Below are 25,965 nucleotides of genomic sequence, written 5' to 3'. Positions count from 1 at the left end.
TATCTTGGTGTCTCCGCCAGCTGTGCCCTGCTCTGACAGTGAAGTATAATGTGCTAAAAATCCTCACCCATCCCATCGGCTGGTGTGATCTGGAATGAGGGGGGCTTTGCCTGAGTCGTGTTCAAGAAGGAACAATGACAGGATTTGGTGGCTGGGGTGGGGGCTCCTGGCTCACTCAAATGCAATGCAAACCATTTCGAAGCCTTAGCTTGTTGGGCGTGTATACTGCAAACTTAAATTTCAAGAAGATATTCTCCAACCCTTTCCATCTCTCTCAAAGTTGGGTGAAAAAAGCTACAAAGGGAGTGATTTCCTTCTTATTGCTGATTCAAGAAAACCTATTTGCCCCTTACTAATTCAAGAAAGCCTAAAGGAAAATAATTTAAACATTATCTGAAATGTTCAGCCAAAAAGAGAAAATGTAGAGAAAGAAAATGTTATTGCTCAGAATGACTGTGATTTCTTTTTCTCTGCTTTTTACAAAATGTACTCAGCTGCAGCATGCCATGTGCAGAGACTGGCTGTGGTCTGAGAATGACACCAGCACACACAGAGATGGGGAAGGGGCAGCTGGGGAGGCTCAGGGCATTTGATCAGCAGAGAGCCATGCAAGAGAGAGCTGCAGCCGATTCACACAGCCCTGTTTTCCTCCATTGCATTCTCTTCTGTTCCTTGCAGTGTTAGTGGACCGTTGGGGAGCCTGTAGTCTCTCTCGCTCGCTCTCTCCTTTAGGCCACCTGGCTGTACTTCCTCCCTTTCTTTTTGTGTGTGTTTTGATTTGAAATGTGCCTGCCTGGTGTCTCCCTGCAGCCCATCCTCTGTGAAATGTGATCTTTCAGAAAGGGGAGTGAAGGAAGGGGCGGAGGCCGTGAGGAAGGAATAGGTGGGACTTGGACAGTTTGAATTTGTGGGGAGCAGCCTCTGGAGCACGTGCTCGGGTGAGACTGTCTTGGCTTGCAAGGAGCCAAAGCCAGCACTTAGGAGTAGCAGAGCAGATGTGAGCCAAGCGACATTCATGGATGGATGGCCTGGGAGCCTTGTAGTGAGAGGAAAGGCAATATCCTGTCTGAAATAGGTTACAGATGGAATTGCAGCTTGGTTCAAAGGTGGCTTTCCAGAGGTTTTGCTGTCTGGTGCCTGTGAACATTCTCTCCAGTGAAATGGAAAGGAAGCAGTAAGCTTGGCAAGAAGGGACATTACAGAGCATCCTTGCTTTAAGGGAAATTCACTCCTTAAAGATTCTGCTGCAGATCTGAAGAGTCATTTGTGTCTCTTGCTTACTTAGCACTGATTCACTGAAAACAAAAGGACCTTACGCCTCAGTTGAATCTTTAAATGTTCTGTTTAGTCTCATAGCTTGGATCCCAAAAGTGCATCATAATATTGCCCAGAAACCGGAGAACCATCTATAAGGGGAGGGAGGTTGCATATTGGGCTCCAATTTTTAAATGGTTGTTTTTCCTCTGTCACAATATGACTTTTTTTTTTTTTAATAATAACCATAACGTAACTTTGTTTTGGACAATGGCTGTGTAAGTAACACATTTCTGTCTTGAAATACTTACTGGTCTCTATGAGAATCTTACAGCCAGATGTCCATGTTTTTTTCAGATTGAATGTGTAGTTGCATTCCATTCTGAAAGGCAGTGAAACTACTCTGTTCTGATTATAGCCATTCTTGGTCTGCTAAATAGTTACAATCTTTTTCTTTCCACAAGGAAATGAGAACTTATAGGAAGGAGTGGAAAATGGATACAGACTGGAAATCTTTGACGTAGGTTTCCTTTTAAGAAAGAGAACTGATGGTCTTCTGGAACAACCTCATGAATTTTTGTTTTAATTTTAATTTTTTTTTTTACTCACAGAAATTGAACTTTTTTGAGTAATTAGCACTGAGCTGAATTGTTCTCTTCTTATATTTTCCCTCATCTCTCTCTCTCTTGCCCTCGTCTATTAAGGAAAAGGAAGATGGAATAATTGCATCATGCTTTTTTGGTTGATAATTCTGAGCCTTCTTTCTGAAAGTAGTCTTAGAGGGCCTTTTAGCCACCTAACATCTCTGAAATAGATTTGGTTGAGAGAGAGTAATCTCCATAGCTAGGCTAAGGTGTGTGTATTAACACCCAATTCTTCATGACACTGGAGAGGCTGTCCTTGAATACCAAGTGCATATGCTCTGCGTGTAGATATGTAGTTTGGTCTCTAGCTGTCTCAATGACAATGTTTGGTAGTGGGGCTGGGAAAAAGACCTATGGACTGTGTTTAAAAGAATGATTCTTGGACTGATGCTTTGTGGCTTAAATTTTGTCTTAAACAGCATTATGCTTTATACCCAATTATCTTTAAGCATGGCCATTGCCAAGAGATTTGCTGAACCAGCCAAAATTGTGCCTTCAGTACTTCTGAGTGAATAAGTACATAAGCATTTCCATATTGAATCAATCTACCTCAAGAATGGTGTACAAGAATCCTCAACACAGCATGGCTAACCTCCTCTTGTTTGTTTTTTGTATCTGACAATCACAGATGTACTGGTTTTACATATTGCATTTTTGCTCTTGAAGATAATAGCTGTTGAAGAATCTGTGTTCATTGGCATGTAATCCTATAATTAGAGATGCAGAGAAGAACCTTATTTCTGGGCAAAAAGATAAAGTAGTTTTCTCTCTGAAAGTTCTCTCCTTTTTTTTTTTATCTCCATCATGAACAGGAATTGAACAGCTGTGTGATACTGGAATGGGAGCAAAGGAGTTACCGATTGATTTACTCTTGGTTATGAATATAATATTTGTTCTATTAGAAAAAAAAGTAGCAATTCTATAAAATGATAGCTGTATGATCCCTGGTTTAGGGTTGTGAATGCGTGCATCCCTAATTCCTGTCAAGGGGTTTATCTCCAGCTTCAGTTTAAATGTTTTAATTCCAGAGACCCTGGTATCCTGAGGGATGAGGTGGGGCAGGACGGAGTCTATTGATTTATTGAAAAAGCAGTTGGAAAGACTGAGGGACATAAAGAAGTCATTTCCTCTGCGGTGTGTGAGAATTTCGGCCATAATACATACCGCCTGCTGGTATTTGAGTGCCCTCTGGAGTGAATTGCTTTGAATTGGTCCACAGCGCAGATACTGTGGCCTAAGCATTCAGAAAATTATGTCCAAGCACCAAAGATTCCGGGTGTTTCCCAATATTTTTTTGGTCACTGATAAATAATTGTAGAGAGTTTCCAACAGAGTTTGGAAATTAGTAGCTAAGCATACATACCCTGAGCTGCACTGAAATCAGAAGAGATTATTTCAAATTGATGTGTGGAAGTTCATCACAGGAAAAGATAAAATAAATGGATTGCTGAGTATCAGAAAGTCAGCAGCTGTTATTGGAAGTACCAGCAGCTGGTATTTCTTAGACAGAACTGAGAAAAAATGAAAGACTACAAATAATGCTTGATGGGCTTCAGAAGTACAGGGAGTCCTCCTTTAGTGACTGTCTCATTTAGCAACCATGCATAGTTACGACAGTGATGAAAAAGTAACTTTACGACCAATCCTTGCATTTATAACCTTTGCAGGTTTGTAAAGCAAAAGAAAGCTGAAGTAAGATCATAACACAGTTGTGGTTTCACTTAGCAACCACTTCACTTACCGACTGAGTTGCTGATCCCAATTGTGGTTGCTAAATGAGGACTACCTATATTATGCATGTGAGAAGACAGGAATGATCATCATGTAACCCAAAGACCATGGTTATATACACTCTTCTTGAGCCCAGGTTATTCTATTGTCCTGGCTACATAGCTTTCCTCCCTGGAAAATTTGCTTTCTTTTTCACTCACATTCACTTCAGGCTTCATTGGTTAGGCTCCATGTAAGCCTGGCTTGCCTATTGATTAATAATATTCATTATTGTTGGATTAAAAGCCCCTTGTCCTTTACAAAGCCTTTAGCAAGCTTATTCCAGCTATTTCAGTTAAAAGGCCTTCTAGCCGTAAATAGTGTCACTAAATTCACTTATCTCACAATAGCACTTCCTTTTTCTGGCCTTGTTGAACAGATTTTCTCTGTGAAAGAGAGGAGGGGTTGTATCAAAGTTCATCTAGTTTGGCCTTTGCATGGAGCTTCCATGAATGCCCAAAAAAATGCAGAAGTCACTTTGGAAGTATTGAAAATGCTATGGAAATGGAGAGCCTATCTGAATAACAATATTTCTGTTGTGAAGCTTTCTTATCAATAGTCTGTCCTCTCTGAGAAGAATAGGAAGGTGATGGTAAAAATGATGAGAAGAATAGGCAGGGTACGGTGGAAAGTGGAAATTCCTTCTGGCTCATGCTTCATTGCAAACTGGAGGACAATTGTTGGAAACTCTTCCAGGTTTCTTTAAGAACTCTTGGAAATATCAAGCATGTCCAAGGACTTTGCCCAACACTAATTTTCAATTCTGTTCTAAACAATTGCCATCTTAATGCCAAGACAAGCTGGAGCCAGTAGTTAATAATTCCTGTTATTCTAGCCCAGTATTTCTCAACCTCAGCAGCTTTAAGATGTGTGGACATCAACTCCCAGAATTCCCCAGCAAGCATGCTGGGAGTTGAAGTCCGCACATCCTAAATTTGCTGAGGTTGAGAAACACTGTTCTAGCCCAAATAGTAACCTAGCAAGGCAGGGGTATACAACTTTTTCCAGGGCTGCATTTGGTCTTTGAGCATTATGGTACAGCTAGTGTCCAAAAAATAGTGGGAAAGAGTTGAAGAACTCAATTTGATATGATTATACTTACATTTAATTAAAATTAAATATCATTAATCTGGTTACTCTCCACTCATGTATTTAATATTATTCTCTTTTGGACCCAGAAAGCACTTCTGGATTATTAACAATCATGCCATGGAACAAGTGCAATATTTTCAACACCTGGGGGTAATTTTTCAGGCTAATGGAAATAAAAGGGCCCATGCTAACTCTGCTTCACAAAATGCTCATAGGATTGCAGCAGCTATTTTTAGATTTCATCATTCCAGAGGAGGTCAACCTGCAGCCACTAAGCTCTTTTAGGCCACGCCCCTAGCTCAATTACTATATGGTGCACAACTTGGACCACCTCCCAACCTTGCACCACTGGAACTTGTTCGATCTAAATTTTTAACAGCAATTTTAAAAGTTCCTTACTGCGTCCCCAATGGTTTACTGTGCATTGGCTGGAATGGTAAGAGTGGAGCCTAGAATATGGCAAGCTGTGTTACACTACTGGCTGAAGTGGACACTTTTCTCTATAGGCTTAGTTTCACTGACATTAGAAGACAGATTTCAAAGTGGGTAGAAACAAGCAGTTTACAACAAGCTGTCTCTCCTAGAACTTTCCTCCTCTTACTTATTATTTTTTGGGCTGTGAGCAAGCAAGGGCCACACTTAAGCAACATTTGTTCGACATAGGCCTTCAGACGGATGCTGGTAATACCACTTGGCTTCCTGTGACAGATAGCCTGAGGTACACTCTGGCACCAGCTATGTATCTCACATAGCTTAACATCCTGAGTCAGAGAAGGACCTTCACCTTAGCCCGATGAAATGCTCTCCCATCAGCACTTGTGGCTGGAAGATAGAAAAAGATACCATATCTGTTATGAGTATGTCCCTGTGACTCGAGACAGGGACATACTCATAATGGATAATGGTATCTTTTTCTACTGAACTATCAAACATCTTCTTCTGTATGGCCAGTTTTATACAGAACCTCAAAATGCTCTAATTACCCCATTCCTGACCAGCAAAACAGGATTCACCAATCAACAGCATAAGCAATTTCTACTTTCTGACATCAACCCTGAAATAACACACAAGGTTGCCAGGTTTTGTGTGACGGCATGCAAAGGAAAGAATAATTAAGAGCAACTGAACCTGCCTGAGTATGGATAGACAGAAATGGCCCAGACTCAGCGTTAACCATTGGTTATGTTCTAACTGCTTGAGGGTGTTTATGCTTTGGTGTGTACATGCCATGTCAGCTATTATACTATATTCTCAAATTTGACAGGGGTCTGTAAGAGAAGTTTATAATCCTCAGATCCATTTTGGATAATTTTATTGTTTTATCTACTTTTTTTTTTTTTTTTGCATTTGTATTTTATGTTGCTATTTTAAAGTTTATAGTACCCGGATTGCTAATTTTAATCTGGTTTCTCTTTTGTCACACATGTATAGCCTGAGTAAGTATCTTAGGATTTTTTTATTTAATATTGTCTTTTAGCCAAAATTCTTTCTTTGTATGTACCTTTCCTAATTACCATGATATTGTCAATTTAGTTTTAGATATTTGAATACCAATTCCCTTGGGCTGGTTAATGACCACAATAAAGTTATTTCGTTATTTTGCAATTTCTCTTCTGTCATATGAAAATTACAACAAAAACTTGTGGCAATCTTAGGGGGCCACTTATGAACCTTGAAGTTTCAGGTTGTACCTGAAAGTAATTCTACATTACATGCCACAATCTAGCATTTCAGTAATTTTGAGTTGTTTTCTTGGTGACATAGAATTCTCCTTTCCACAGTATGCAGTAGAAATGATCACCTAGAAAAACAAGCTTCAAATTAAATAAAATTAATTGTATTTAAACACTTTGACATAAACAGAATAAACCATTTTTAAAATGACTTCAAGACAGTTTGGTATAGTGGTTAAGGCACAAGACTTAGTCAAACATTTTTATTTTCTGTGCCATGAAATATCATGTTTCTTATCCATTCTTTTTTTCAGCAAGGATTTGGGCACCAATTTTAAGAAGGTGATTTTGCTTTGTGTCCTTGGGCTGTATGAAGAAAACCTAACAAAATTCTTAAATGCACGACCAAGTGTTTGAGCAAATATGCATTCTATTGTGTAGAAGGCATATAAGTTATATGACCAGAGATCATTTTTCTATGTAACATTAAAGTGTGTTTAATTGCAAATAAATCATCGTTGTTATAACAATGAACCAGTATACATGCTTGTTAAGGAAATACCTTAATTAGAAAATTGGAAACTTGATTTAAATCAATTGCCAGTTCCTTTTATTAGCAAATTGAAATTCATTGATCTAAATCAATCTGTCTTGCTTTTTCCCCCTTGAGAAATCGAGAACATTGCTATCTGTGACCTAGCAAAACACACTGTATATCTTATCTCAAAAGTAGATTGAATATGATAGGTCATACGTGTAAGCATAATTTTTGCCTCCATTGGGGTGTTCACTTGTGCATATGAAGTGCATTGTAGTGCATGGAAGCTCCTGATTGACTAACAATGGTTGTATAAAGTCAGAGCAAGTGATGTTTTATTTTCCTTCATTGTTTCATGTTATGCAAGCAGCTGTATTCATATTACCTTCAAACTTTTGTGAAATCACCAAGATGTACAATGATTGTCTTAGTCTATGACTATTCTTTTGTATTTCTTCTTGTAAATCCATGTTTACATGTGTATCTAATACACACAAACATATATACATTCATTCATCAGTTGCCAATTACTCTGTGCATCTGAAATGGGCTTTTTTCCCCACTCAGAAAAGTTACAAGAAATCTGTTAACTTTCAAGTGCTACAAAACAGTTGTTTTGATTCTGCTAGAAACTTCAAAGGTGAGAGGTTTTAACCCAACAGCGATACCTAAAAATCACAAACTTCTACCTGTACCGAAAGGCAACCATCCCCAGATCACCCCGGATCAGTAGGAGAAAATCACATTCCAGGAAACACCAGAACATTTTGTGATTGGAAGATGTTTTGCACAGACTTAACAATGAATGACCCATCATTTCAAGATCTGTCAGACAATATGTACTGATTCCTTTGTGTGTGATGCAATTGGTAGATGTATTGCATCCAAGGATTAGCCATGTCACATTTTGTGCAGATAATATAGTATATAACCTATACCAGATTTGGTACCTTAAACGGTACGGACTAGTTCAAGTCAAGTGACAGATACTTTTTTCCCCTTCCATTTAAAATTGATCTTGAAAGAGTTCAAAGAACAGTCTGCTTTTTCAGCATGAATGGGAGTTCCTAATTTTGAAGCCGGGGAATCCTGTGCCTCTGTAAAGTTTTCCTAGGTCTGCGTTTTAATTGATTTGGTTACGTGAAGCCATATCTTTTGCCCTGAGCTACATGGAAACCAAAAAACAAGCAAAAATCAAAGAGGTATCATTTGTTTTGATTTGGGATGGAGCCTTGTTGCCAAAGTGTGTATATGTACAGCCTCTCTATTTAATATAATGTATGTATGTTTTGTTCTTACTCTGATATTGTAATACCAGTATCTTATTGATACATAATGATATCAATAAATGAAATATTTTTCTATTACTTAAGCAAAAGGATTTTGAAAACGGCCTATATGTAACTGAAACAACACCAGCTTTGCCTGTTCATATGATTTTCCCCCCCAGAATGATTGGTAGCATTGATTCCCTCCTTCCAAATCTTTTCATGACCAAGACCCCTACCATATATTACATTTCTGGAAGGATTTCTTCTTCTGCAGACAATTATAAAGTACAGAAACTCTATTTGCCATTTGGTTATTATAATGACAGGCTATTTGAAGAACAGTTGCAACTCATATTGACTTTCCTAGAAAGAAACTATCCAGTGTAGTTATTTTTTTAAAAAAAATGAGTTTTTTTTTAACCACAGAATTTGTTCTCTGTTCATTAAAAATGTGCCCCCAGGACACCAAAATGCTTGGGAAAAGAGTATGTTCTTATTTCCTTGCAACAAATGAAGGCTAAAACTCCTCTTGAACATATGGCCAGAGTGTTACTTTGTTTGTCTTGAATATATGTGTGTTTGTTATGAAAAAAGAATTGGAGGAAAGAAACAGGAGTGGCTTCTTGAAGTTCCTTAGTTTCCTCTATCATACATGTAACCAGAGTTGGCTCCAAGATTGGTGCTCTTTTATGGTCTGTCTGGATGGGGACCCTGAGAGAGGTGGTTGTTACCATTAGCTATAGTGGTCAAGAAATTGAGTCAATGCTTTCCCCCAGTTGGTCCTTGTTAAGGATCAGTGTGTTTGAAGCCAGGCAGCGCTGTAGATTCTCTCCTTTTCTTCTGAAATGAAAAGGAAAAGGGGAGAAAAAGTATCTGGAGCTTTGTAACAATAGTTGTAAATGAATTTCTTATCTTACGTGGGTCTGCAGAACTAATGCAAATTACAAATTTGTGTCATTTGTGAATGATGTCATGAAAATTGTGTTGTCATCATAGATTCTAATAGATGCTCCTGGATGGACATAATTTGGCCTGTTACACGTCTTTTGGTAACTTTCAGATCTAACTACTGTTGCACAGCACAGTTCAGTTCTGCATTCATACTTTATGCTAATCCATAATGTTTCTTGGTTTGGGTTTATTGTAATATGTTAATCCAACCATTGTATTTTGTAAATCATGATGTTGGCTTAAATTGTGAATCTTTTATAAACCATGGTTAAAAATAGCTTCACACAGTATATGAACTCAGTCTTTAAATCCTTACACAGCTTGGTCTCCAAAGGTCACATGCAGTCCTGTCTATTAGGTGAACTGATCAAAGTAGGAGTGCTCCATGTAACAATTTGTTTGTGGAAGCAGATTTCAGGCCCGGCAAATTTTTGTGCCATGCCTGTTTAAGAAGTGTGAAAGAAAAGGCCTCTGCTCTTTGACATACCCAATGCCACTGTAAGGATGCTGTGCTTTTGTAAAGTTAAAGAAAGATAGAAGATCCTTTGGCTACCTTGCAAATCTTGAATAAGTGCAATCCCCACCATGAAATTTTTGCAAGGAAAATATATGTTAACTTTTCACTTGAGACATTTCATCTTTTGTATTGTACTCAGCAAATCTTCTCTGGAGCTTGCTCTTTTGTCTTCTTTATATTTGATGCTAGGATTTTATTTTTTCTGGCCATTTAAAATAGATGTTTAATTTATTTTCTGTTGCTGTTTTTACTCTCCGTTATCTGCTGTTAAAATATGTTTTATGTTGGCGTTCTTTTTTCAGTTTATTATTATTACTTTGTTAGCTGTCCATGGACTAGAAATATTGAGGGGTAGGGTATATTTTTAAGATAAATTAAATTAAATTAAAAACAGATTTGATCTGTTCTAGACTTACATGGACTGTAATATTGTCCTTTTTGGGGAGGTGGGGTTAAGCTGCCATGAGAATTGTATTTAGGATTAACATAAGGAAAGATACAGGGCCACATATAAAGTCTTGCTTTTTCTAATTCCTGAGCCATCTGGATTCACTCAGAACAGGAAAAAGAAATCCTTCTGGTCATATTAAATAAAATGTGATGCCCCTGAGTCTGCATTTCCCATCCACATGACCTGATAGCTAAGAAGAGGAGAATAATACACAAGTACAATAGATGGTCATATTGATAAAATGTCCCGAGCCACCTATAAAGTCTTACTTCTGTGTGTATATGCAATTTTTACTATTTTCCCCTTTCTGTGAAAGAAGCTTCGGGATTTTGTTGTTTTGCTTTGCTTTGTTTTTTTGTTAACTGAAAACTGTATCAAATCCTGCATGTTTATGCAAATTGTAGAAAGCTTTAGGGAGTTAAGAGCTGGAGAGGTTTTGCCAAAGACCTAACAATTCACCATGTCTAAACATAGACTCCTTGCAGCAACAGGAGGTTAATCTTTGGAGCTCTTGCCACTCAGGAAATTAGTTCTCACATTTTGAGAAGTGCAGTACCTCTTCGCTTGCTCTCACCCACAATTTTTTTTTCCCATAAGGTTCCTCTCCCCTTGCCGCCATGGGATTTGCTGGCTAGATTAGCTTGGCTTATTCAGAACTGCTTCAAACCACAGACATGTAATGAGCAGACGGCTGACTCCCCCTCATTGGAGTGATTGTGAGGTCAAGGGAAGGGTGCAAGCAAGAAAGAAAAGGAGGAGTTTTGTATTCCATGATGAGTTGCCAAAATAACTTGGGTGCTTGTTAAGAGCCATATCTGTCTTTAGAATCCTAGTTAGTACCTCTTACTTTCAACCTGCCAAACCTTTTGTTGCTTCTCAATTCAGTACCTTGTATGCAACCCTTCAGAATTTGATGTGGTGCTTAAAACAAAATTTCTCAATATTGTTATGTTCAGGAGCATCAATGAGTCAATTTAGATAGAGTTTAAGCACAAACCACAGCTATTTATGGCTTAAGGCCAGGCATAACTACTGCGAGCTCTAATGAATTTCAGCCCCTTACAGAGATGAGATGTCATCTTAGTCTGAATGTTTTCAGCTGCTGGAGATGATACATAGATTTCCTTTAGTACAGACTACAGCAGAGTAAAAAGAGGAGCCTTCATTCTTTGAAGGTATTTGTAAAGAACAGAAATTAGAGATCCATTAGCCATCTCTCTAAATAAATGACTGCCAATCCTTTGTCTTATCCACCCCATGGTTGGCCTAATCTTTTATCTCCCCACCCATTTTCCCTTTCTGCTCTTAGTTGGGTCTCAGAGAAAAGGCCTTGCATTACACTCCTTGGATCAGTTTGGAGACCTAGAGATGCCAAATTATATGTCCTCTTTCTTAATCTTCATTAAATTTCTGAACAGAATCAATCCCTGAAAACAAGAGATTATTTTCAGTTGAGTCTAGTTTTTGATCTTGCTTAGGCTAATATTCCCAATGTAATTCCATGTCCAATAAGAATGTCTACAATATATCCTCAATTTTTCCCATGTTATTTCACAGTTCTTGCATAAGTAAGAATCATATATCTCTTTTCCATCCAAAAGAAAATGTTCTTTAAAAAAAAAGCATATGTAGTAGAGGGGAACTATTTTGCATCTGTTGTGATAGTTCCATATTGACAATGATGTACAATGGCCAGAGTATATGTGTGAAAGCAGCACATTGAGCAGACAACTGAAACTGCCTTACCTGTTGGTAAAAAAATAATAAGAGTATCATGGATATGGACAATTTTGAATGAAATACTACGGGAATATGTGGCATGAGAGAGAAAGTCACAACTTAAAATGTGTCCACCCTTGGTTTGGTCAAGAATAGCTATTTACCAATCTCCTGTGTCAAGTGTTACCACTAGGGATTATAACTTTCATTAGCTGTCCATTTTATGGTTAAGTATATCATTCATAGTCTAGAATATCTGGAGGACACCACATTTCTTAGCCCAGTCCTATTCTGCAAAGGAGGGTTGTTTAAGTTGATTTGGTTTGCTCTGGTTAACAAATTTCTAGGAAATACCTTTCCATCTTTCTGACAAAAGGGCCACTATGTTTCTCACAGCACCAATGTCAAATTTATATCTCTTTAACGTCTGCAGTTTATTCTTTTTCGTGACTCTCCCCCATTCCACGCCCACAATGTCAATTCAGGTAAATCCCAAACTCCGGCCCTGAAGAAGCTCAATCTAGTCAAGGAAATAAACAGCTTTCAGAGAAGAAGAAATAGCAAAGGAAATAGAAATGATTCCTTTTCCCATCCCTTTGTGGGAGTGAGTTGCACTACTGAGAAGCTGATGCAACCCCATTGCTCTGACTGGTTTTTAAATCTCACAATTCTCATGTTGTAGAGGGCATTATATGCCCTAAATAGTGACTCTACTGATACCAGTTAATATAGTCTATAGCAGTATTTCTCAACCTTGGCAACTTTAAGATATGTGGACTTCAACTCCCAGAATTCCCCAGCCAGCATGCTGGCTAGGGAATTCTGGAAGTTGAAGTCCATACATCTTAAAGTTGCCTAGTTTGAAAAACACTGATATATAAGAACTGTAATTCTCAAAATGAGTGTAAATTATATGTTAGAATTAGTTGTAAACATGGCTTACAAAGTCTACATTGACTAATCTCCACTTCTGCATTCTTCGCTGGAAATCTAACACCTGACAAATCTGGTCCCAACATTTGCAAAGCTGATTCCTGTTTTAAGCAACAGCTAGCTGAACCACAAAAACATACTTTTTGTTCTGTCCTTTTCACCCCATTTTGTAACGTCTACTGCCACTGTCTTTGCTCCAAACAGGCTGAGTTTGCAAACAAGGACCTTCACAAACTGGAAGACTGTTAGTGTTGGTGTTTTTCCCAGTGGAAAGAGGGCCATCCCCTCCATATGTTCTTGCAGTTGTTGGTTCAGATACAGACAGTATACTGTTCAACGGACTGTCCAAGCTGGCTGCCTGACAGCCCCGCTTTTCATCTGGCCATGGTGGGGGAGGGTGCGTTAGAACATAGATGATCAAAGGAGGTGAGCCAGCCTGTACTGCATCACAGCCAAATGAAGGATAGAATTATCTTAATATATTTTTGGCCATTTCATTTGTTGTTTTAAAGGGATGGAATTGATGTAATCAGACTTGCTTCTCTTGATATCTGATTTATCAAAGGAATGTATTTTTCTCAGCTCTCTTAATATAAAACAAACAGTTCTATATGCCTATTAGTTACCAAACAATTCAAAAAGAGATTTAAGTATTTGGAAATATGAAGTTACCTAGTACAGTAATAATATTTAGCACCTTTCTGTTTATTCTAGGAGAACATTACTCTGATTATAGTGAATGAATGCTGTGTATGTGTATAAAATCAATTATTCAAAGGGCTACCCAGAGTAATTCTAGCCATATCAGAGATGTAAGGGAATACATTGTCCTGTAAATGGAAAATACTGTTAGTTTACTAATTTGGTTTCTTTGCTGAAGCCACAGATATAACTGACTGGTTTAAAGACTGCTTTGGATAAAACTGAATGAAGCATTCAATTTGTTTTAGATTAACAGATGTTGGCTCTTGTGTGTCTATTCTAGATTTGTAGATATTTAAAGTAAGAATAAATTGTAGACATGATAGTCGCTGGCACTGCATGGTGTTTGGAGAAAAATTGCATGGGTCAAATTCTGGAGTGAAATGGGCAACTCCATTACAGTATTTTAAGAAAGGATATAATTAAAAATCTGCTGATCAGGGCTAAATGCTGCAGTGTGTTGTGAAGGAAAGGCTGTACATTTCAAGGAAAAGAAATTCCTTCTGCATGAAGTTGTTCTGTACAGTATTAGTGGTGGCCATGCTTAATATTTTTGGGGAGCGGGAGGGTTCAGTGGACAAGGCAATTAGAAAAAATGGATGGAACCATGCTTTTCTCCCCTGAGTTTAGTGTCTTGGACTTAAAAAAAAAAAAAAAGCCTACTTTAAGGTATTTCCCTACTTTAAGGGGAATGCTTCTGTTTCAAACGGGTGAGAAACAGTGCTACTGCTAAGTTGTGAATTGTGGCTGAAAGAGGTTGTGAAGCTACAAAAAATGTCTGCAGCCTTTATGTGGTCCTGGGGTCTTAGACTGGCTACCCCTGTTGTAAATTATTAGAATAGTCTGTAAATTATTAGAATAGGACTAATATAATCTGATTTTTTCAGAACTAACATTTACTCATTGTTGAGCATTAACCCTGGAGCTTCATTTTTTTTCCAGTTAAGAGATAAAGTTTCTTTGAGTTGAGCTTGACTTCTGGTGACTTCATGGACAAAAACACAGGATGACCTGCCCTTGTCTTCTTTTGAGGGATGGGTTTTTGTTTGTTTTTTTGACCTCACACTCTAGCTTGGTCTTTTTTAATAGTCTCACATCCAAGTACTAGTCAGATCCAACCTTGCTTAACTTTTTCAACTAAGGTTGCTAGGTATGTCATCTATTGTTACTTTGGTGACTACTTGACATATCTCTATACCATTTTTGGCAATGTGATGTGATGTGATTTGGCATTCCCTTCTTTCTTTGACATCCTAAATTGGCCTGCAACCATGGGATTTCTCAGTTCATATGTTTTAACTGGCAGCCCTTCTCCACATCTCACAGTTATTGTACTGTAGGTGAACAATTGGTAGGCCTAGGCTAGCGATTTCCTTCATGCCACCCATACATTTATAATATTTACAGCAGCTCACTTGTTTCTTAGTTTTTCCTCATTCAGATTTGGTGATCTAATTGTACATTTGCTTTGCTTAAAAGCATACATACATCATTAAGAAACTGGCCTCTAACAAAGGAGCAATGCCACCTATTTTTTTCTAATAAAATAAGGAAGTTGTAGTTGCAGCAGTGGTAATATTGTATTTGTGGAAAAATATAAATAATTAATGGATCTCAAAAACAAAATGGAAATCAGCAATTCATCATTTCATATGGAATGTGACAGTGCAACTTGGATAATTTTAAAAAAAGCATTAGAGAAGATTTCAGATTATTCAGTAAATTGTTGTGGTTATTTTATTATCAAAGAATAATTGTTTTGGGGAAACAGACTCCATATCTACTGCAGTTTATAGCTGTGAACACTATATACTTCTGGTCTTTATGTTCATGGAATTTCATAGAAGATTAAGATAAAGTTGTAATCAAACTGTAAAACTCCAATAGTTCTTCCATCTCTTCTCTCATCTTTTTAATTACCATAGGAAGTCCATTCAGGAGGGAAATATCAGAATGGCACTATAATCCTTTGCAGGTATAGATTGTAAAAGAAGTAATTGAAGCACCACTAGTATAAGGAGCTGGAGATACCCTTAATTTGTCTATTGCTTGAATACAATTTTCAGTGGTAGAATATTCTTAGCTTTCCCACTTCCTGTGTATTGCTTTTATTTGCCTTCTAAATTCTTTCTTTTCAAAACATGAATGTGTTTGATATCTGCCTTTCTCAGTTCTTAATGAATTGTTCCCTGAACTTTCTCTCCAGGAATGAATGAATTATAATAATTACTCTTACAGCAATTGCTTACTTAATTTAGTACAGTACTTTTTTCCTTTTCTGTCTTAGACCAGAACAACTTTGATCTAAATTTATTTGTTTGTTTATTTTATTTAGAAGACTTAATGGCCGCCTATCTTATACATGATAATCCTAGGTGACATTCAATCCTAGGTGACATTTAATAAAAACAGAATAAATAAATCCAACACAACCCCACAACAGTGCTTATACATCCCAACTACAGTACCAAAACATTGCACTAACTCTTAATTTATATTTGCTGAACTAATGAACTGCAGGTTTAAGGGGAAATTAAAAAGGCAGGCTATTTTGTATTCTGAGCCAAGTTCTGAGATTCTTAGAATTTCAGAGCCAGGTATATTGCAGGGAAAACCAAGCTGGCAGTCTTTTCAATCAACATTATGAAATTGATCAGATGATATTAAAAAGAGTTAGGATAGTTTTTCAGTATTTAGCAAATGAAGGCCTTGTATTATGCTTATCATGCCAAACCTACACACACACACACACACACACCACACATTTATTGATCTTTAACATTCTTATATGACAATGAAATGCTTTCTTTCTAAGAATGAGATGATGAAGTTGGAGGAATTACCTTATGTTTCATGCTAAGTTAAACTGTGTTGCAGTTAACAAGCTTCCTCAGGTTGAATGATGATACTATCATATATTGAGAAATTCTGCCTGTATGAAAAAATGGCCTTTAATAGGCCAAAGAGATACATGGAGCAATTGCCAAAGTACTAGCTGATAATGCTCTCTAAGGATAGTTTATCTGCATGTTAATCTGCTGTAGCAACATTTATCCTGTTGTTAAAAGTCTAATTATAAAGCTGTTGTTAAAAGTTTAATTACGATAAATTATAAAGCACAGAAATCCAATATTATAATAGGAAGACTTTGCAAAGGTTGTTGAATATGTGGAATATTTTTAAATTTGTGACTGATTTTTTAAAGTTGTGTATAGCTGTACAAAAAAAACGATATAGATGCACGCAACAGCTACTGTGGTTGTGGAACTGAACAAGGGAAGAGTGAATGGCAAAACAGGTTGAAGCAAGTAGGACAAGTATAAAAAAATTGAAGGACATTGGTTATAATATACTCGCTGGTGAGGACAGCATATGGCACCTTAACAGGAACAAATTAGGTGGAAACGTTGGTAGTAATTTAAAAGACAATTTATACATAGAAATGGCTTGATTTTAAAAAATACTGGAAACTGTTCAATGAGTTGGTATCAGCAAGTTTTTTGACAATCATGTAAGCAATACCAATTGTTAAATTTAAGAAAAAGTGTTCATTGATCTTGGAATTCTAATGTGAAACTCTTCTTTAGCTCTAAACTGCCTAGTCCAATTTTTTTTTCTTATAATTCTATCATTAAAGCAACTGAGCCAATTGATTAATTGATTATGTGCCCTCAAGTCGTTTTTGACTCCTAGTGACCACATAGATAGATTTTCTCCATGACAATCTGTCCCTAACCTGTTCTTTCATGTTTCCCAGTGGTGCACTCATTGCCTCTGTAACTGAATCCATGCACCTTGCTGCGGTCATCCTCTTCTTCTCATTCCTTCTACCTTTCCTAGCATTACAGCTTTTTCCAGAGAGCTGGATCTCCATATAATGTGTCCAAAGTAGGGTAATTTGAACCTGGCCATTTGTGCCTCGAGTGAGAACTCTGGTTTGCTTTGTTCAGTGATCCACTGGTTTCTTTTCTTGTCTGTCCACGATATTCTCAGGAGCCTTCTCCAAAACCAAAGTTCAAAAGCATCAATATTCTTCTTATCCTGCTTCTTTACAGTCCAACTTTTGCTTCCATAGAATGTCACAGGGAATAACATCACTTGCACAGTTCTGATCTTTGTAGGTATCATCATGGCATTTGAATATCTTTTCCAAGGCCTTCATGGCTGCTCTATCAAGTGCTAGTCTGCAGCATATTTCTTGACTGCTTCTTCCTTTACTGTTGATGGTTGATTCTAAAAGGCAGAAGCTATCTACCACTTCAATATCTTCATTGTAAATTCTAAGGCTGGTTGTTCTACCTGTTGCCATTAATTTGGTCTTCTTTATATTTAATTTAAAAAATATCCCATTTTTTCACTGTGCTCTTTGACTTTTAGTACTAGAGCTTGAAAATCTTCTGCATTTTTGGCTATCAGGGTAGTGTCATCAGCATAGTGCAGGGTATTGATGTTTCTTTCTCCAATTTTAAAACCACCCTCATCTTTTTCCAATCCAGCTTCCCTTAATATATATTCAACATATAGGTTGAATAAATAAGGGGAGAGTATATAGGCTTGTCACCCTCCTTTTCCAACCTGGATCCAGTCTGTTTCACCACGTTCTGTTTGGACTGTAGTTTTCTGACCTGTTCATAAGTTTCTCATGAGGTCAGTGAGATGTTTTAGAATTCCCATTTTTCCAAGCACATTCCACAACTTGACATGATCAACACAATCAAAGGTTATTGTATAATCAGTGACGCACGTACTGATTTCTTTTTGGTATTCTTTGGTTTTTTCAATTATGCAGCATGTATTAGCAATAATGTCTCATGTTCCTCAACCTTTTCTAAAGCCAACCTGAACATCTGACATCTCTTTTTCCATGTAGGGCTCTAATCTGTGTTGGATGATCCTAAACATTATTTTGCTAGCATGTGAGATTAAGGATATTATATGATAGTTTGCACACTCTGTTAAGTCTCCTTTTTTTGGTATTGGGAATATAGGTTGATCTCTTCCAATCAGTTGGCCACTGTGTCATTCTCCAGATTTGCTGGCATAGCTTGGTTAGAACCTTTACTGATTTTTCTTCTGTTGCTTGCCGTATTTCAATGGGTATTCCATCAGTTCCTGCAGCTTTCCAACTTCGTAATGGCTGGAGCACTGATCTAACTTCATCTTCTAGTACCAGAGGTTCTTGTAAGTAAGGAATATCTTTTAAGGTATCTTGGTTGTTGACATCTCTGCTGTATAGTGTTTCAGTATACTCTTTCCATCTTCCTTTGACCTCCTTTGAATTGGTTACTAACTGTCCATTGGCATCCTTTAGCATACTAGTTAGAGATTGGAACCTCCTTCTGAGTTCAGAGATCTTTTGAAAGATTTTCCTTGTTTGTTTCCATCTTCAGTATCTTTACAGATGTTGTTGTCATACTGCTTCTTGTCTCTTCTAACAGCTCTCTGAAACTCTTTGTTAAGTTCCTTTCTGAGATCTTTGTCTTTCTTGGCTTTGGCTTCTCTTCTTTTCTTGGCAATTTCCATGGTTTGTTCTGACATTCAGTTTGCTTTCTTCTCTTTCTTCATTTTTGGCAGTCTCTTTTCACATTCATCCTTAAAGACTTAAGTTAATTCCATAATTCCTCTGGTTCTCTATCAGTGAGGTTCAGGACTTCAAAGTGATTCCTGATGTTCTCCTTGAAAAGGTGTGATGGAATGGACTTATGAAGGCCAGGCTCAGGGAGATACGCGCGTTCTTAGCCCCCAATAGGAGCATGGGAAGTTCAAGAAGAAGAGGCTGGCACCTCCCTAAGGAATTCATGGTGTTGTGGCTGGCTGGCTTGGGAACTAGGGTTCAGTCTGGGGAGATTTCTGTATGGAGGTTGAAGCTAATAAACACAACAGAACTGTATTTGCATTGTCTCTTGGAGTTCTTTGGGCTGAACCTGACAAAAGGGTGGGTATATGTTCAAGATCATATTGTGGAAACTGACTGGCTTTCTTCTTCTTCTTTAGCTTAACTTGGAGCTTGCACATGAACAGTTTGTGAACTGTTCCACAGTCAGCACCTGGCCATGTCTTTGATGCTATAATTGAGCCCCTCCACTTCCTTTTAGCAATAATATAGTCAATTTGATTTCTATACTGTATACTCCATCTGGTGATGTCCATGTACAGAGGCATCGTTTTGGTAGTTTGAAGACAGTGTTAAGCTACGAAGAAATCATTGGAGTGGCAGAAATTGATAAGTCAGTCTCCTGCTCCATTTCAGTTTCCTAAGCCATACAATCCAATGACAGTTTCTTCTTTCATGTTTCCAACTTTGGCATTCAAGTCACCAGTCACAAGCAGCACATCTTGCTTGCATGTTCTGTTGATTTTGAATTGAAGTTGATCATAGAAGTAATCAACCACCTCTTCTTCTGCATCAGTGGTTGGAGCATAAACTTGAATGATCATCATATTAAAGGATTGTCCACAAAGTCTAATCAATATTATTCAGTCATTGATTGCAATGTAGCCAAGTACTGTTCTTGCTATACCCTTCCTAACTATAAAAGCAACACCATATCTTCTTTATTTTTCATGTCCTGAGTAATAAACAGTGTAATCTTCTGACTGAAAATAATGGAGCCGATAGCAAGTAGAAAATTTATCCTCTTAGCCTGCTGATATTAGCAGATTATATGCTAATAACCTTATATAAAAATTCCCAACTTGTGGGGAGCACATAGTATCTGATATCTTTCTGAGTAATAGAGACATAGCCTTCAGAATTGGTATTCTTTGTTTGTAACATAGCATTTCCATCTCAGCTTTCACATCTGGGTAGCAATTTCAGAAGCCTTTCCTAGCTTTCTGTAGCTCTCCATGGTTTGCTCAACTTTATTAAGTAACTGTAGTAAGCAATCCCTGGTTCCTCTATGCAAAGTAACTCTATGTAGATATAACCAAAATATTAAATATTGAATATTAATCACACTAGATCTGACATCCTGAGATGTTTCATCAGCTGCTATCTTAAAGATTGTCACCAGTTCTTGAACATTATACTTCTCTCAGTTTTGCACATTATTTCACCAAAGATTTTGCATGTTCCAAGGCTTCAGTTTTCTTCTCTTTCAAAGATTATTCTACTTGAAAGATCATTACATATGAAGAGAGCATATAGGTTCCTTCAACCCATGTGTCTGAAATGGGCAACTGATACATTGTTCCCACTTATTAAAGTGCTAAAGAGGAGTGAATAAACTGTAGTTTACGATTTGGTTTCCCTTATCCTTTACTAGGCTGGAAACCTATGTTCAATCCTTCTATCATTACTCTGCTCCATACCTCTTCTAGACTTGTTAAAATGTTGTGGGGGCTGTTATTGACCTAGTGAAGCAGTGACCTGAAAACAGGCGCTGTTTATTCTATTGGAAGGAGTTTATTCCATGGATTGCTGTGAAGATGGACTTTGGGCATAAGTGGGAGCTGCCATTCTAGCCTAGAGCTTCAGATCAATGCAGTGACTGAGCAGCATTCTTTACTTGAGGTGACTTGATTGACAGCTAAAAAGATGGGCTTTTACACATGGTCTGCTGGGGTATTATTAGCAAGATTCTCTTCCATTAATTACATTACAGAAGCTGGAGTATGAGAAAACCACAGAGCCAATTTGACAAAAGATCCTAGGATCAACTTTTGTTGGAAGTCATTCATGCTTCTATATATTAAGTATTAGAGTTTCTTCATAATCATTTATTCATCTGTTTTAGGACTAACACCTAGCTTTGTCAAGAGATTAGGGGACTGGCTGTGCAACGCAGGATGACACAAAACAGAATATATAACAAATGTGTGAGGAAGGGTTCAAATCTATTATTTACTAAGAATCTATATCTATATCTCTCTGTCTATCTCTCTGTCTAAATCCCCTCTCACCCCTATGAGTGGTATGTGTCTTCCTTAATCTTGGGTCCTCTACCAGAGGCCTGGGAGTTTGAGGGTTCTGCGCAGTATCTTAACTGTTCCTAGCGCTGCAATCTTCTGGACAGAGAGCTCAGATGTTGTTTCTGGGATCTGTTGGAGCCACTCTCCCAGCTTAGGAGTCACAATAATATTTTGGTTCCTAGTTGTAAGCCATTCAGAGTCATTCAGGAGTTTGATAGCCTATAATTGTGTGTGTAACCATCCCGTCCCACCCGATCACACAGAGAGGGCATGCTCCGGACCCCCTCGGCAAAAGAACTCCGACTAGCGGGGTCCAGAAGGCAGGCCTTCTCTGCTGTAGCCCCCGCCCTTTGGAATATCTTGCCCCCAGAGGTGAGACTGGCCCCCTCACTCCCGGCCTTTCGGAGAGACTTGAAGACCTGGCTCTGCCATCTGGCCTGGGGTGGGGAGGGAGGTCATCAAATGTGGGGTTGGCTAGCCCCCTAGAGGCCTCATGTTGCTGCCTTGAACCACCGGCCTCCTGGATTTTTTTTTCCTTTTATTTTTGTAAACGTGTAATGTTATAGATTTTAATTGTATATCTATTTATTGTTTTAATATGTTGTGAGCTGCTCAGAGTCCCCCATTGGGGGGAGATGGGCAGGGACAAGTTTAATAAATAAATAAATAAACTGGTTTATAATCATATATGGAGGGGGAGGGAGAGAGAGAGAGAGAGAGAGAGAGAGAATACAAAAGTGTAAAGTATTTAAAAGAAGACTAAAACAAAACAAAACAAGTAAAAGGACAGAAGGGGGCTCTACAATGACCCTGCCCTAAGTCCTGAGAAAACAACCAGGTGTTCAGTAGTTTCCTGAATGATATAAGGGTGGGAGCCACACAAATTTCTGAGGGAAGATCATTTCAGAGGACAGGAATTGCAAGAGAGTAGGAGTGGTTCCTGGGTTCTGTAAGATGACATTGCTTAATTGATGGGAACATGCACCCCAGAGCACATGCACCCGCCCAGCTGGACCAAATTGGATGGGCAAAGAATTATTGCAAAAAGTCATTTTTTTCTTATAGATAAGTTGCTTCATAAATTATAAATGTGAAAAAAGTTAAAAACCTTGATATACAACATTAAATCATTTGTATGCTAGGGCCTATAACTCCATGTGAGGATAAAGCTTTAAAAATTGGGATAGTGTCGATTTGCTCAGGTATCTAATTTAGCAATAATGCCTGTTACGGGGCTACAGAATAGTATGCCTCAGGGTTTTGTTTCGGTTGGGGAGAATATTCCTAGGATTTCTTTCCTTGAGACAGTTGAGCATTCATAGAGCTTTTGAATGAAAGAAGGCCTACAGATGGTTTAACTTCTCAGAATCTGCCCCTGATTTTCTGTGTTGAGTACTTATTAAAACACTGTCTTCATTTGGCTATAAAACATGAAAGAACCTAAAGAGCAAGTAAATGAAATCTCTTGCTGCGTCTACCTCTTCAGTCCTAGTCCCCACTGCTCAGCTCTTTTAACTCACTGCATTGTATTCATTAACAAGGCTTATTTGTTCCCCAAGGAAGAGGGGCAAAGTAGCATCTGGGGATGAGTGGAATAGTCCTTGCAAGTAAGCATGAATATCTTGAACTACAGTTAGATAGTTTAGTCAAAGATGAAAAAGTGAAGCTTTATTCAAATCTTGGTTTTCATCTCCTCCAGTATGAATAAGCATTTATTTCATAGATGTTGACAACTATCTGTGATTTTAAAAAATCTACACCAATTTATATTTAAATACTACCTAAACAGCTAGTGTTGTACTCTCTCTAAATCTTTTCTAAGCATAATTTATGCACACAGTTTTATTCACAATTTGATACATTTTTGCACAGTAAGGTTTGGGGAAGTGTGAAATCTGAAACAATAATCTGCATGTTAATCCAGGTGTGCAGTTTACATCAGATGCCAAAAAACTGGGTTGTGCCAATTTCCCTAGCTGAAAACTCATTCAGGAACAAGGTCAGGCAAAGCGCAGCAAACAGAAGCGGGGATGGTCTGACAACTAATAAAAGAATCACAGAAAGGTCTCTGGAAGGATAATGTTTTTATTATAAGATTATTGTTCTGTATAAAGCAGAAGTGCCATGTTAAGGGAATTGCTAGGAGATGGCTGTTGTTATTCCAGCTAGTCCTCTTACCATCACATGTTATGTTTGTGCAAGGCAGATTCTGTAGCAAAATCTTTAGTCAATTCCCCAGTTGCTCTTGGACTAATTTTCTTGTTATCCTTGGAAATAATTGTAGAAGATTCGTTAGGATATGTGAGTGAAGAAAAAGGTTGAATTCTTAGCCAGACAAGTTTGTTTGATATTTTATTCTGAACTATCCATGAATTGTTAAAAGACATTTCTACCCCCTCCCCTCCCTTTATGTCAGCCATGGTTGTATATGTCTGTTTAAATTTTGAAACACAATATTTACAATAACAGCTAAGTGAACTACAAATTACTGCTATAGCTTTCCCCAGGGCATAGATGCAGTCAGTTATGGGCAATCCTTTATCTACTGAATTTCTGCCTGACCTAGAGCACTTAAGTAGTGTGTGTGTGACATAGCTGAACCAGTTGGCTGCTATCTCAGAGAAAGTAGCCCTGCACACTTTCAGTACACAAATGCCCTAGTCAATCAGGAAATAACCATCTTTGATGGCTTCCCAGCTGCCATATGTCTTCCTGTTCTTTTTTTAATTGTTGAAACAAAACAATATTTTATCAATTTTGCACTTACCTGATCAGTGTTGGCATCTCCATCAACAGAACTAGGAGAGGCTTATTCACTCCTCACCCTCTTTCTCCTCTCTTCTACCCACTATGTGGCTGGAGAAGAGGAAGTAAAATTAATCTAGAATGACTCCAGTTTTGCAGGGTTATTCTAGGACTTAATTTTTATGCCAGCAGTTGAACAAGAGAGTTAAACCCCTGTTAATCACTCTTTGAGTGAGATGGGCGGTGACTAAATTTGAAATATAAATAAATAAATACAGTTCAACAGAAGAATCCTCCTCCCCCAAACACACCAAAAACTTCTTGTGTGATGATTCTGTATAATTCGAATTTGATTCACTAATAATAATCAATATAGATAGAGCAATGTATCTTAACTCTGAACACATTTAAGATTGAATCTTGAGAAGAAACTGGTAGTTATCAAAGTAGTTTCCAAGAGTGGGATATGCACCAAGCTGAGATTCTACCACTCAGACTATTTTCAAGCAGTTCCGAAATCAAAAGTTGAGTTCACGTATTACATTAAAGCATGATCTGTTTTAACCATGTTTTGTTGAATAAGCTTTAATGGCTGTTTCCTACATAATACCTAGCCATAAACCATAATTTATAAAAAACAGCTTTATTAACAAATTGCATTAAGCTACGTTTATCCATAGCTTTTTAAACAAGCTAAAGTACACTGTTTCATACATTGGAAGGAGCTAAAACTAAGCAAAACAAACTACAGTGGTACCTCTACTTATGAACGCCCCTACTTACGAAATTTTCAAGATACGACCAGCTCTGGCCCCAAAAATTTACCTCTACTTACGAACTTGCCTCTACTTAAGAACTGGATCTGCGGCCATTTTCCCTGCTGCCACGCGGTCGCGGCTTCCTGTGGGCGAGATCGCGGTAGCAAGGAGACGTTCGGTGAGGCTTGTGGTGTGTTTTGTGGCGTTTGGAAGGTTTTTGTGACATTTGGAAGGTTTTTGAGGTTTAAAAATAAAATGCATATGTTTCAGAACTGTTTAGCCGTATTTACATTGAACCTTATGGGGGAAATTTACCTTGGGGTGCAACCAAATTCGGAGGGCAGATTAGCCGTATTTACATTGAAACTTATGGGGAAATTTGCCTCGTGGTGCGACCAAATTCGGAGGGCGGAATGGATTAACCATATTTACATTGAACCTTATGGGAAAATTTACCTCGACTTGAGACCAACTCGAGTTGCAACCAGAGTCACGGAACGGATTAAGTTCGTAACTAGAGGTACCACTGTACAGCTTAGATCAGTATGTAAATGCGGCCAGTTTGTCTGTCTATCTGTCTGTCTGTCTGTCTGATCAATTTAGATGAGTAGTTATTTAATTTGGTACTCTTTTATATTTATATTATTTGGAATAAACTCAACATTTTAAACTTGTACTTTGAATTAAAGAATTCTGAATCCCAGGACCTGCTTTAAGAATTAGAACCTGGATGTAGTTCATAGTCTTTTAATGTAAAAATCTGCTTATGAGAACCAGTTTCTACGTTCCAGCAGTTTCGGAGCACTAGGAGTCATTTTGCTGCTGCTGCTGCTGCTTCTTAAAGGCAGGAGCCCCCATCCTTTCTAGTCTAATTGGCGTATCTTGAATTTTCAACAGGTCCCAGGTTTTTGAAATGGGTACCATGAGCTCTTATGTCAGAATATGCTTCCATACCAGAAAGCAAACTAGTGAGGTTCTTCCTCACCATCCTCTCTAGCCTCTCCCCATGTTCTCAAGTAACCCAGCTTTATTT

At 37.9% G+C, this 25,965-nt stretch overlaps 1 protein-coding gene across 8 annotated transcripts in view; it reads left to right on the top strand.

The window, feature by feature from the left end:
* The window catches only part of NAV1 (neuron navigator 1), a 297,342-nt gene that overhangs the window by 214,631 nt on the left and 56,746 nt on the right, over positions 1 to 25,965 (top strand). The window lies entirely within an intron of this gene.

This window comes from Python bivittatus, unplaced genomic scaffold (assembly GCF_059951505.1).
Source record: "Python bivittatus isolate LINGU-HERP-01145 unplaced genomic scaffold, Pbiv_v1 ctg000700_np1212, whole genome shotgun sequence".
Lineage (NCBI taxonomy): Eukaryota > Metazoa > Chordata > Lepidosauria > Squamata > Pythonidae > Python > Python bivittatus.
This window is presented reverse-complemented; position numbering and strand designations above follow the sequence as displayed.